The 14197-nt window shown below is 42.7% G+C and overlaps 1 protein-coding gene across 1 annotated transcript in view; it reads right to left on the bottom strand.

Moving 5' to 3' along the window:
- The window catches only part of srcin1b (SRC kinase signaling inhibitor 1b), a 123926-nt gene extending 117948 nt beyond the window's left edge, over positions 1-5978 (bottom strand). The window contains exon 1 of the mRNA XM_085417081.1: positions 5889-5978. The gene's annotated coding sequence lies outside the window, so the exon portion shown is untranslated. The remainder of the gene's footprint in view (positions 1-5888) is intronic.
- Positions 5979-14197: the final 8219 nt, after the last annotated feature.

Here is a 14197-nt window from a genome sequence, read left to right as displayed (position 1 = left end):
AGCTCTCTTTCAGCTTCACTAATGCAGGCAGTCTCAGACAGACTGCAGTCTACCTCCGTCTCTGCTCGTTATCCCTGATCTCCTCCATGCTGTTCATGTCCCCCGTCTCCACTTAGCCCTCGGCGTGCGAGGCTGACAGCTCAGTGGGCTCGGAGCCAGGGCCGATCATAGTGTCTGCTCCAGGTCAGCCTCCCTGCGGATATAGGGGCAACAACACCCTGATGGTCTGTCTAACAGGAGGCCGTGCCCCGGTGGCTCGGTGGGTCATGTTCCTGGAGCACTGTTGGTGTCACCTCTGACTTTCCTTCTTACATATTCGATGAGGTAGAGCTAATGACTGAAACCCGACTGGCAACTGAGCATGTCCACAAGCAGCAGCTACTTCTGCACACCAGCTGCATGGCTAAAGGCTTGATTGGTGCTCGGTGCTTAGGCACCAATTACATAGCTGTCTGGAAGCGAGGCACTCACAGGTGATTGTGTAAATCAGCGCGGGAATCATCTTGAACTGTGTAGTGTCTGCATCAGCAGAGTTAGCACAGTGACTTTTCACCATAAGATAAAGCCTTCCTCATGACTGAAGTTTTTAATCAAACTTCACTCAGGCAGTTTTTGGTTTTCTGCGATTATTTTCAGCTGAGGAACAAAGCACAGTTGGTGCACTACTGCAGAGGCGTTTCCGGGACTTTTTAAGCGAGTAACTCAATGAGGAGGAGCCCGATGGAAATGGGAATATTTGATCAAAACAGATACAGTGCAGACAGCTGGTGTAGAAAACATTAGGTATGATTTTGGGTTTTATGTGCAGCTCGTGGCCTCATACAGATGTATTATAGGAAAAGCTGCACTGCCCAGAGAGTTTAAAGATCACTTTGTGTTAGTAACTATTTTATAAAGTGCACAAGAAGTATTTAAAAATTTCACGTAAAGTAAAAGACATATTCTTAAAGCAACAGCACTTTTTATTACATACGTGATCATAACGATTATTTCATTCATGTGTTTATAACTTTAATGTTGCTTTTAGATGACTAACAATAAAGGATCATATTTCAGTGGATTTATTTTAAAATGTGCAAAGTAGGAAGTAAATAATTAAATAAAAGTAAATAAATATAATTTTAATAACTAGTATTGCTTCTTCTGGGTTGGGGGAGAGTATTTGCCTCAAGCTAGGGTATTCAAATATCTGAGGGTCGCGTTTACGAGTGAGGAAGGTGGATTGGCATTCACAGTAGCACAATACTCCAAGTTTAATGATTGGATGTGGGTAGTTATTGAAAGAATAAGACTGCAGATCCAGCCACAGACAAGAGCTTCCTGCAAGGAAGGGTGAGGAACTCAGATATCTGGAGGGGTTTCTGCACCTTTGTGTCAAAAGGTTGGCATCTCGACCAGTATGTCTCCTAGATGTAGCTGATAGGTTTGTAGCTTGAACCCATCCGCTGGAACGTTGAAGACAATATAATTACACTGCAAAGCAAGACACAAGTAGGCAAGCTTCTTCATGTTTCTCGTGCACGGGAGAGAACCGGACAGGCACCGTTCCTTCGCTTGACCCCAGTTGCTCTCGTCCGTTCTCTCGTACCACTGCCCTTTTATTGAGGTTACATGAATATGCATAAGTTCATTAACATATGACGTCTACATACACACAAAGAGTACCTTGCCTGTGTGTGTGTGTGTGTGTGTGTGTGTGTGTGTGTGTGTGTGTGTGTGTGTGTGTGTGTGTGGGGACTGCTGATCAAAGGGTCAAACATCCTTGGTCAGGAAGAGGGTAGCCTCCCCCTCACCCTAGATGGTTCATCCTAGATAACACGGTGAGGAAGTCCTGCAGTTCATCTAAACAAAGAGCACTTAGACTAGAACAGATGCAACTACGTTAATCCTACCATAAAACAATAAGACACGGTATGACCTCTCATGCTCCCAAAGTGCTGTCTAATACACACAAAGTTTGCAGACTATCAAGGATCAAAACCTCTACCAATCTACAACTAATTACAAAACTCTAAGCATATAGAAGTAAATATTTCTAAGCATAAATGACAATCAACAATACAAATCTAACAGTAGCTCTCAGGAGGTTTTTCAAACATGCACACCTAGGTGGAAACTCAGGGATAGACCCAGAAATCTACCTATGAACACCTCAGGATCCTCCAGGAGGAACTGGAGCACGGTGCCTTCTACCACCACAACCAGATAAACAGAAAAATGATGGATGGGTGGATGGATTGAACATGGATCGAGTACAAGTAGAAGTCAGCAGTATAGGATGAAGAAGTAGTTGAGAAAACAGACAAATGGACATTGAAAGTGTTCTGTGGTAAAGTACTTCAATTAAAGCATTAAGTTACATTTCCACCACTTTTCTTTTCCATGTTTTCAATCAATGACATTAGGCAATTTAAGATTAACATGACTCTACTCCAATGCATCCCCTCTGGAAACGCCCCCGCCGATGAATATTTCAGCAACAGTGTAGTTTGGGCTTGAGCTGGCAAAGTCACAAAACCTGCATCTATAGAGTCAAATACCAGTCAAAGTGTATTAGGTCATTTTAAAATCCTCTTCCTGTAGAAGTTGTACTTCTACAACTACCTTTGCTGCTGAAGAATTTTCTGTAGATTGTGATTCAAGGTTCAGGAGAGCTGTGGCTTCTGCCTGTACAAGTTTTCCAGATATGCAGTAGATCAAGCGTCCATGACACAAGATCATCAGATCAACCAGCAGTAAATCAAAGTTCCTGCATTTCTTTTCCTTTTTGGAATGATTGCCTTTGTTTAAAAGCAGTCTAGTTGTTGCAGCTGTGAACCGAGGTCACTGCAGAATACATGAAAAACAGATTTGCTGGTGTGTAATTTAAAAGTTTCAACAATTTCCAGTGATTGCTGAAGAGACCACAATATATGTAGGTATGTTAGTCCAGTGTTTCCCAGGTGACAGATTTATATAGGCACACGGGCTTAAAATAATCATGAAAGTCTGAATTTGCACAAATATTTTCTATACTTTGTGACATATCTTAGTGTACAATACAGGAAGTCTCTGTCTGTCTACTTGCTTTTCTTTCTACACCAACTCCTACAATATCAAAGGCTGAACAACCCAAAATGGCAAACAGACACATTTTAGACTCATTAAGGTTCTTATCTATATCAGATATTATGACATTGCGATGTTGCCTAGCAACCACAATGTCATGGTCCCCGTGCCTGCTCGGCTGGCCCTGTGTGGCTACATGTTATGTTTTGTCTTTTCTCTCTCTCCTCTCTCTCTGCTCGCTGCCTGGGCGGAGCTCATTGTGAGCTCCCGGCCTCCACCACCTGTAGGCAATCACCTGTGGCTCCTCACCTTGTTTGCTCCCGCTACTTAAGGCAGTGACTGAGAGCACCTCGCCGCTGGACTATTGAGTAACGCTCGTCAGTGCTACTTTAGCCTCAGCCAGTTTTGAGCTCTGTCCGTGAAAGTTCTGTGCTAACTCTTGTTCTCTGTATGCAGATTTCTCGTGCTTGGTTTGGAGACTCTGGACGCTTTTCCCGACCCCGCTCTGCACCCCTGGGAACCCTGGCCCCCTTCTCCTTCACCTGTATATAGTGCACCTGGAGTGTGTAAATAAACCTGTTTTTCTGAGATTTCAGTCTGCGCCGAGTCCTCCCTGCTCCTCCGTGACACACAAATCAACAGAGTCAAATGACCCATATTTAGAAAGAATTAACGTATAATATCTTAAAAAATATCATTTTTATTTCACTTCTAATGTACATCTCCAAAACTTACACTATATGACAACACCCTCAGGTTGCTTAGCAACCACCTAGCAATATATATGACCTGTTTTTTTTTTTTTGCCGCATGCACCTACAACACCTTATGAAAGCAACCTGTCCTTTTAATTCCATAGCGAAGATTTTTTCTTTATGTCCAGAAACCTGAATTATACATAACATATTATAATGTCACCAAGTTGCCTAGCAACCACCTGGCAATGGGCAATGCCCATTTATGCAACTACAGCACCTTTTAAAAGCCTTATATCATTTTCATTTCTGATCCAACAGCACAATCAGCTGGACAATATTGAGGATCTCTCCAGTAGATTCAGAGAGAGGTTAAGTTTAGCAAACTGATTGCGGGCGGCGTCTCTGTCTCTGATCGATAGAATATAATGCTAAAGACAGTTACCAAATACACCTGGCAGCTGCTCAAGTTGAGCGTACGTATGGGAAACAGTCAACGGTGTGGTAAGTCCATACTTTCCTCAAACATGTTGCTGTCTTCACTTCAGACTGCATTACTAATTGTTTGTTAAATGGCAGCTGTGCAGCTCCGGCGTGTGTGGTGGGAGTGTGGGCCCTTGTTTGTGCTTTAAGTCCCCACAGCCTCACTGTACATATGTTTGGTAATTCCCACTCAAACTTTATTATGCACTTATGGTTTTGTTAGTGAATCTTTTCACAGCCTCCTGTGTTTAAAACCAAAAAAAGAACAATCTGACGCTACTGTACGTGGCAATAAAGGGAGGTTTTTCCCTGTTGTTGCAGAGAGAAAAAATAAATAAATTTAACACCTCTGACAGAGTGTGAGGTCATCCTGCATTTGTGCGTGAGTCTGTGAGAATCTGTAAGACTGAGAACACCACGGGCCAGTTTACAGTAAACCATCAGAAGCATCGGAGTCAGAATCAGCGCATGCAGCGAATGAGGAAAGTCAAAAATGTTAAAATTCTTTTTAAACTGCACACATTTAATTTTAATACCAAGTGTTTCATAACCCCCGAACACAAAGAAGAATTGCAGCTGTTTGAAAAGCTCCATCCGAACACGAGGATTTGTTTCTGATCTTGCAGCTATTTGTCAGACAGCCCTGACTCTCTGCTAAGTGCTACAGATCAAAGAAATCAGAAGGAAAGCGTCAGCAATGACTCAGATTAAAACTTCATTCGCTTTGCCTTTTCCTCTCCAGGCCAGCGCAACTCCATTCCAAAATATTCCAACAAGAAAAAGGCCCCTGCAGTCTCGAGATGTACGAGGCTGATCTCGAAACCAGCATCAAAGTGAATTCTGAAGCCCCGCGCTCTGAGTCACCAGAAAAGAAAAATACAAACAGAGTGCTACATCCACTTCAAAAAGCTGAAGTCAAACTGGGAGTCAGAGGTGTTGCTCTCGTGAGGGTTTGTGCGCAAACTCGACACACCTCACAGAGGCAAAAGCGAAAAAGGAAATCTCTCAGATGAATCCTCAGATTGGAATGAAAGCATGTGTCAACCGCCCACCCTTCCGCCCACCCACCCCTCCAGCACGCTGCCTCTGTGACAAATACAAATTAATTTCACAAGAATGAATAATCAGTTCGCTTGTCCATTTGCATTTCAAGCAACCGCAGCGAGTCCCCTGAGCACGCTCAGAACGAATGATTATTAACTCGGCCCTCTTGAGAAGACAAAGTGTTGGGGAGGAGAGAAGGGGGGGCTAAATGTGCCTTTTAAGAGCTGGTTTTTACATGTGAAGTCTTAGTGGGCAGTGTCCCACGCACTGCTGAACAGGTGCTCAAAGTGAGTGAGTGGGCTGCCGTCCACGTGAAGGTCAAGCCAGGTTAGCTGGTCCCTGCACATGCACTGCTCACTTTGGTCTCCCCCGTTTCCTCCCCTCTGGCTGCTCCCTCTCTTTCCAGCTCTGATATCTCTTCTTTTTGCTTCTCTTGGGGGCTATGCAAAGAAGCCAGATAATCTTGGTGCATGCAGAGTGTTCTGCAGAGAGTGAGTGGCTGGATCACTAAAAGCGACAACACCCCCCACCCTCCCAAAAAAAATAAATAAATAAATCAGCTGGTGCATAATGTGGCAGTTTGAGCCGAAAAAAATTGAATGAATGAAGGCAGCGTACCTGGCTCGTGGTCCTGTGCAGGTTGGTGTCCCCCTCTGGCCGAGGCTACATGGCACTGGTGGGTTTGTGTCTGCACGTGTGTGTGCTGTGTGTGTGTATATATATGTGTGTGTGTGTGTGTGATGGAGCAAAGAGAGAGAAGTGAGTGCTGTTGAGGAGACGGGGAGAGTGCACAGTGCAGTGTAGAAGATTGGAGGCTGGGTACTCAGTGTGTGCTAAGACAGAGCCTGTGCATCTCTCCCTCTCTCTCTGTGAGTATAATCCTTTCCACAGTCTACAGGGACGAGCTGCAAATGAACCAGCTCTAGCTCTCCCTCTCTCTCCCTCCACTTCCCTCTTGTTCTGTATCTCAGCTTTGCACATGAGCCCCGAGCAGAAATACCCTCCCCGTGCCTCCACCTTGCAGTAGATAAGCCAGAATTGCAGAGAGCAGTGCTGCCCTTAATGACTGCTACAACTCTATCTCCCCACTTGCTAGGGTTTTTAACGACGCCACCGCGCTCGTTTGTGTCGCAGTGACTCCGAGTGATTAGACCGTCTCTCCAGCTGTGCTATTTAGACATGCGTGTTTATTGTTTTTACGAGCACTTAGGACGCAGTAATACCTTCGGATGTCATTTCGGCTGATTTGAGTCGCGGCTTGTTTGTGAAGCGGCATCAACTGCATTTGAAGTTTTGTGTACCCGTTTCTGGCAGCACGTTGAGATACACTATGCAAATGTTGTGAGTGACTCAGACCGTCTTTTATCCCATCTGGAAAAGTCTGGCAACGTATCAAGACAGGCTCCATGCTACGTGTTAGAGAGGGTACTGGCTACAGCGTTGGGTAATGATGTCTTGAGGTTAAACTTTCCAACTTTTTCATGTTGTCAGAGTTCAGTTTTCTAAAGTTAAAAGGGTCAACTCAACCAAATGTAGAAAGGTTTGCTGGAAGCAAAGGCAGCTTCCCTTCATTCTCATTTTGAAAGTTCAGTTCATGCTAATCGGATAGCCCGTTTCCCCGCTTCATATTTATCTGAGGAAAATATGCCATCTACCATCAGTTTGTTAGTGTGCAGTCCTATTTTGAATTGGTTTTGCACATTTTGAAGATTAAACATTCACATTTTTACCACAGTCATGTTGAATATTTTGAGCTAGAAGTTTAGTCTTATTTGGCTAACAAGCTAACAGCATTTAGCTTGGTCCAACAGCTTCATCCTGTAAATGTTATTGGTGCATTGCACAGATTTATCGCAAAGTAATAGCTACTAATAAAATATTAGAATTTCACTCAGAAAGAACTGAAGCTTGAAGTTCTTGGTGAACTGCACCACCTAGAAAACCATAACGTTCGATAGTTAACCCATTGAAAAGAAGTCTTTATGTCAGTCAACTTAGCAGAGGAGTGGCCTATCAGCCAAGGGCCCGTTACTCATTTCTGTAACACCCTCAAGTTAGAGGTTCTGACGGTCTGTCAGACCACCGCCTTAATTGTAGCTGGAGAAGGAAGTTACATGAGCTTATGATCACAGTAGATCAAAACAAGAACTGAAGTCAACAGCAGCTAAATTAAAAACATGGAGATCAAGTGACTGTGCTGATGGTGTTCTTTGGATCGTACATATTTCTCTTCCGGCTCAAGATGATGCCAGAGAGTTCGATTTTGGTTTCATCTGGCCACAGCACTTTCTCCCGAGCCTTCTCTGGATCATTTAACCTCCTAAGACCCGAACTCTTTCATGGCATGCATTTTTAATTTTCTTTGCTATTTGGGTTGCTTGGGACCTAAAGAATGTAATTTTTGTTTTTTGAGAAAAATGAGATCCACATATGAGGACATTTGTTTCAAATTTTGATAGAACAGTGGCAGTATAATGTCCTCGTAATGTAAAGTATTTTGGTCTAGACGTCCCAAAATGTGATGTCCACATATGTGGACGCCAGGTCCTAGGAGGTTAAAGGTGCCTTCTTGAGCGTGTGGATGTTGCAGGTGCTGCAAGATTTCCATTCATTACCAATGCTGTTCTTAGTGACTGTGGTCACAGCTGTCTCCAGCCTCCATTAATCAAGCTCCTCCCGTGTACTTATGGGCTGATCCACCATTTTTTTTTCCATGATCTTTCTCACCCTATAAGGCGAGATCTTGCATGGAGCTCCAGACTGAGGATGACTGATGGTGTCACGGCGAGTGAGGTGAGCCGTGTGGAGGAAATGAAAGAGGATCCAAGTGCAGGCAGTCGTGAAGGTGTAATCAGAATCAGAATCAGAATACTTTATTGATCCCTGGGGGAAATTATTTTTTGTTACAGTGCTCCATTTTAAACCAACATTAAGACAAGACAGACAATACACTAACTAAGAATAGTACAATATATACATATATATACATACATACATACATACATACGTCACTTATAAATAAATATTTGGAAAAGAAACATGTGTAGTTGTAGCAGCAAACAGTGTGTTAAGTGGATGCGTTGTACAGGGAGATGGCCACAGGCAGGAATGATTTCCTGTGTCGTTCAGTGGTGCTTTTCGGTAATCTCAGTCTCTCACTGAACGAGCTCCTGTGACTGACCAACATGTCATGGAGTGGGTGGGAGGTGTTATCCAACATTGTCTTTATCTTGGACAGCATCCGCCTCTCCGACACCACCTTGAGGGAGTCCAGCTCCATCCCCACAACATTGCTGGCCTTACGGATCAGTTTATTAAGTCTGTTGGCATCTGCGACCCTCAGCCTGCTCCCCCAGCATGCAACAGCATAGAGGATCGCACTGGCCACCACAGACTCATAGAAAATCCTCAGCATTTTCTGGCAGATGTTGAAGGACCTCAGTCGCCTCAAAAAATAGAGACGACTCTGGCCCTTCCTGTAAAGTGCTGTGGTGTTTTTAGCCCAGTCCAGTTTATTGTCAATGTGTACTCCAAGGTATTTATAGTCCTCCACAATGTCAACACTGACCCCCTGGATTGAAACAGGGGTCAAGTGTTTCCTGGTCTTCCTGAAGTCCACGATCAGTTCCTTGGTCTTTGCCACGTTGAGCTGCAGATGATTCTGCTCACACCACGTGACAAAGGAGTCGACCACAGCCCGGTAAAGGTAAAGGTGGTTTATTGAACATGAAAGTAAATACAAACGGAAAATGGAGCTGGAACTAAACTATACTGGGAAACAACTAAACTACAAAGCACAAACCTGAATGAGAACGAGCAGAGGAGAATGACGATGGACAGCAGGGAGCGCACACGGATGTGACATGGTAGATACACAGATGACGCAGGGTGGAATACACAGACGGACCAGCAACAACAATGACGGAAGACATGACTTAAATACACAGAGAACCACAGGGGAATTACACACAGGTGGTGGACACAGCTGGGAATAATCAACAAGACGAGACAAAGGTAAAACTGAACACACTCACATGAGACCCAGACCTTCACAATAAAACAGGAAATGAGAACACCACACCAAGACGCAGACCTGACACTGAGAGACAGACAGGAAATGACATATGAAACTAAACTCACATTGTAAACCCAGATAAACAGAAACATGGAACTCTAATAATAGAAATCATAATCATCACCATAACATGACAAGAGAACAAGAACACAATCCCTGATGAAAACTTAAATCAAAACACAATAAACTCAAAATACTGGGTCCAACGGACCCAGAACCGTGACAGATGGTCACTTTATATTTCTTCCACTTTCAAATAATCGCAGCAGCAGTTATTACTGTCCCACCAAGCTTCTCTTGCTGATGGTCTTGTAGACCACTCCAGACTTGAGCAAGTCAACTATCTTGAGTAAGAGCTCAAGAGCCAGGATTCAAATACAGATTTCATTTAATGACATGCAAATAAATGTTTAAGTTTGTATAAGTGTATATTTTTGGTTGATTTTCTGTCTCTCTGCATTAAAAATAAACTACAGTAAAGATTAGAGACTGTTAATTTCTTTGTAAACGAGCATTAATTATTTTTTAATTATTTCCCCATCTGTATGTGGTATTATTTATATAATAAAGCATGAGTGCGTCTCCTTTCCTCTACACGTGTGCGACCTCTGCCTTGTTTCCACCACACAATCCAATTCTGTGTCATAAAATTTTATATTTTCTAGTTTTCTTACTCCTCTGTGATAACAAGCTGAATATATTTGACTTTGAGACTGCTGGAGGGGAAAAATAAGACATTTGAAGATCATTAATATCAGTTCCAACCCCGCATAGTACACTATGCAATTATATTTTACACCAACTGAGAGCAAGGCCTCATCACCCAAGAATAGTGTGGGATCTTACTAATGCTCCTGCAGCTGAATGAGGACCAATCCCTGCAGTGAAAATCCAATTTTAGAGCAGACAGATTTTATATTGAGCTGTATAACATAAAGTCATAAGACTTTTTTAAAGACACATTACTGTAGACAGTTAAAGGTTTTAATGAGCAAGAGAACTTGATACTGATGTTACCATTGTGATTTTTTAAAGATAAGTAGTAAAATGCCACAATTGGGTTATAAACGAAGTACACCGCAGTTAAATAGATTTAATATTGCCACCGTGTTCCTGAGGTTTTGGGAAAATCTTCAAAACTAAGAATTCCAAAGTGAATTTCCTAACTAATGCTTGAAAAGGAACACTTATGTAGTCCCACCCAGGGCTGGACTGGTAATCTGACTTTGGGCTAATGGACTGTCTTGAAGGGCCTCTGCACCAAACAGTGACAGCAGTCCATTTGTTCATTTGCATTGTTAACACTGGAATACCCAATCATATCTCTTAATGCGACTGCACCCTCCCCTACCTTCGCTGTGCGCTCGTGCACCATGAAGAAAAAGTTAAGCGTGGAAGAAGTGACCAAAAGGTAGAGCTGAAAAGCTGAGAGAAAACAACATAAAGAAACTAAAAATAAATGCAGCAGTTCTGAAGATGTGAGGAAGAGACGGAGGAAAATGAAGTGAACAAAATAGCAAAATAGAAAATAGATGGAGGGACATAATTAGCAAGATTCAAGGTTTCAGGTAAAATGAACGGCACTGCTAACAGCTAAAGTGTATTGTCAGCTTATTACTGCAACTAAGGACAACAACCGTACCAACTTGATTAAAACATGTTTCAACATCTATAACGATACAAAAGCTTTAATGTTCATTTGTGAATGGCAGAGCGAACTGGACTTTCCTGAGCCCATGCAGTGATTTCCATGTCAGAATCATGTCTGTTTTTAAAGCAGCCATAAAGATCACGAGCATCCAAAAACTATTTTCTGCATTGTCCCGTGCACACAGAAATGTCTCTAGATTCTTTGAATCTTTTGATTACGTAGATGATGAGATATTCATAATTATATGTTGAAGAATTTTTTCCAAAATTGTTCCACAATTTGTAGATGCAGGTTTTTGTAGATTTGTGAATATCTGACCTTCCTTGCCTCTGAGAAACCCGGGCTCTCTAAGAAACTCTTTTTTTTATACCCAATCATGCCCGAGGGTTATACTATGAACCAAGTTCATCATGACTGTCTTTGTGTTGTTGGCTTGAAAAAACCTAAAACCCCAGTTAAAGCTAACTGTTATCCTGACTGTGATTATCAACTTTCCCTGTTAAGCTGGGCTCTCTGCTTCAGGCTCTGTGTGAGCTCACATAAAAACGGCTGTTTTGGAGGTATTATTTCTCACAAAATGATCTCTATGAGCGCCACCATCAGAGATGCTATCAGATGATAAAACGGTGATTAAAGGTCTATAACGAAGCTAAAAAAATCAAATAGTAAAATGCAACACTGTTGCAAATAAGACAAGAAATTAATGCTGCAGAAAATCGTTTATCACACATAGCGGTAAAATAAACGTTTTCATTCCAGTTAATTATTTTAGCACCGAGTGAGCTCTCAGTGCTGCTGTTTATTTCCAAGGTGAGCACCGCACATTAGGGCTCTCAAACTTTACACTGGACCCATTTAAACATTAAAGGTTAAAGTCTCACAGCCAAATAAAGAGATGTGGAAAGTATTTTAGTTGTTGGCAAATCAAAGTGAAATTAATTGAATTGATTGAACAGGTATTTATGGTGTGTGCTGTGTACTGGGAGCTGCATTTCCAGCAGTGTTAAAGAGACTCGGCAGCAGATTAGAATCAAGTATAAGACATTTTCTGCATCACTAAATTAATACACGCACGGTTTCTGCCTCGTTCACTGGTTTTAGTACAGCTTAACTTGCCCATATAAAACATATTTCCCCAGCAGTGAATCTACACTTACAACACGCTGTGAATAAATGGACCAGTGAAAATGTGGCACTTCCAGCTGAGTTTAAACCGAAACTCGGAAAATATACTGCTCCCGACCAGGTTATGTGTTCGGCATAAGTTTCCATGGTGATTAAGGTAAAAAGAAAGCCACTTTTGTGACACAAAAAGCTCAGACTTTAAGCTCGACACAGCTCGCTCACCCTCAAATCTTACTTCGTAGTACATCCCTATGATCCTACTTTGTAGTACCATTTTCCAGTCTCTTATTGGCCCAGTCCATGTTGCTGCCATCAAATTCAAACTGAGTTAATATAGTTCATAAAATATTAAAATGTCTCAGTTTAAACATTTGTTTTCTGTGTTCTGTTTTGAATAAAATATGAGCGTATGAGATTTGCAAATCATTGCATTTCGTTTACATTTACACAGCATCCCAACTTTTATGGATATCTGGGCTGTAGGCCAATATTGCAGTTGTTCCACTGGCCTGGTCCACTAACATGCGTGGCCCATGAAGTAAAATGAGTTTGATCCTGTTAATTCTCAGGACTGAAAGCCCGTTTTAGATGGCTCTCTTCAAGCTCTTGGGCATTTTATACCGGAAATCACTGCGTGGGTTCAGGAACTCTTGAACATAACAGCGTTGCAGCTGCATATATATTGATGACAAAAAAAATAAGTAAAAGCAGAATAGGCCTTCTTTAAGCTGCTCAGGTATTTTTACGCTAAATCCAGCTGTCGTGCCAGGTGGAACGAGTCAAAGACATCTTCTCTTCACTGGCTGCAGATGTACTGCATGCTGCCTATTTATGTCAGTCACTTTCACTGCTATTCACTGCTGCAAGAGCAATCAGCAGCATAGAGAGCAAATTGGTCATGATGTTAAGATATGCCTTTTTCCTCTAGCTGGGCTTTCAGTTTGTCAGAGCTACATCCATCTGTATGTGTCTGTGTTTCTTTGCATGTTTAGACCAATTTCCTCTTCCTTCATGCCCACTCAAACGCTCCCGATTCCTAATTTAGCCCCAGAGTTTCTCCCCACCCACCCCCACACTCTCAGCCTACTCTGTGTGTATCCATGATGCTACAGAGCTCCAACATGTCAAACCACTCGCTTCGCCGGGATGGCTGCAGGATGGAAACTGGAGCCCGGCGGATTATGAGTACGTCAAATTGGCAGAATGTATTAGCGTCACGCCGATCACCATCACGTTTACCCTCACTGGTCAATTATCAAGATAGATAGCTCAAACAGATAATAGCCTGCAACAGCGCCTGCACCCATTTTCTGCTTAGTGGACAGTGGGGGATGAAGTGGGATGGTGAGGGGAAGGGAGAGGAAGGACAGTAAACCCTGGTGTTGTTGTGATTGGAAGGAAATGTTACTTTCAGCAGAGCTAAAATCAGATCGGGCAGACAGGGATAGAAGAAGGGGAGAGGCAAAAAAAGAAGAGGACCTATGGTGCTGCATGCTGCATTTGGATGCAGGCTGGGGGCCCGGGTGGCAGAAATATGGAGGGAGAGGCACACTTGTCATCCCAATGAAATCATTCTCCAAGGCTGCTGAGGAAAGCGAGGGCTGCACAGAAAAAGATGAGATCCTGTGAGTGTGTGTGTGTGTGTGCGTTTTGGAGGAGAGGGGTTGCAGCTGTGTTTATGTGCAAGACATGTAGCGAGACAAGTGGAAGAGACCGAGAAAATACAACTGAGAAACTGTTTGCTGATTACATCGCGGAGGCTTATAGGCATGCTTCCCCTCACACTTCTCCGTGTTTGAAGATCCAAATCTTAAATCAGCTCCCACACATGAACAAACAACATGAAATTCAGCAACAAACATCCAGCCCAGTGATCCAAAAACAAAAAGAAAATCTGCTGTTCAGTACAGTGAAAGTTGCACTCGACTAGTTTCAGTGCAGGAGTGAAAGGGAAACAATTGCCTTAGATGTGATAATATTACACAACAATAAATGCATATGTAATAAAGTTCAAAAGGCTGTTGTCCATAAAACAGACGATGATATGCAACGGTGGACGTTTTCGACCAGCTGAAG

This window comes from Rhamphochromis longiceps, linkage group LG8, assembly GCF_057381845.1.
Source record: "Rhamphochromis longiceps isolate RC_006_pf linkage group LG8, R_longiceps_female_GT1.1, whole genome shotgun sequence".
NCBI classification, from domain to species: domain Eukaryota; kingdom Metazoa; phylum Chordata; class Actinopteri; order Cichliformes; family Cichlidae; genus Rhamphochromis; species Rhamphochromis longiceps.
Note: the sequence above shows the minus strand (reverse complement) of the source record. Positions and strands in the feature narration are given on the sequence as shown.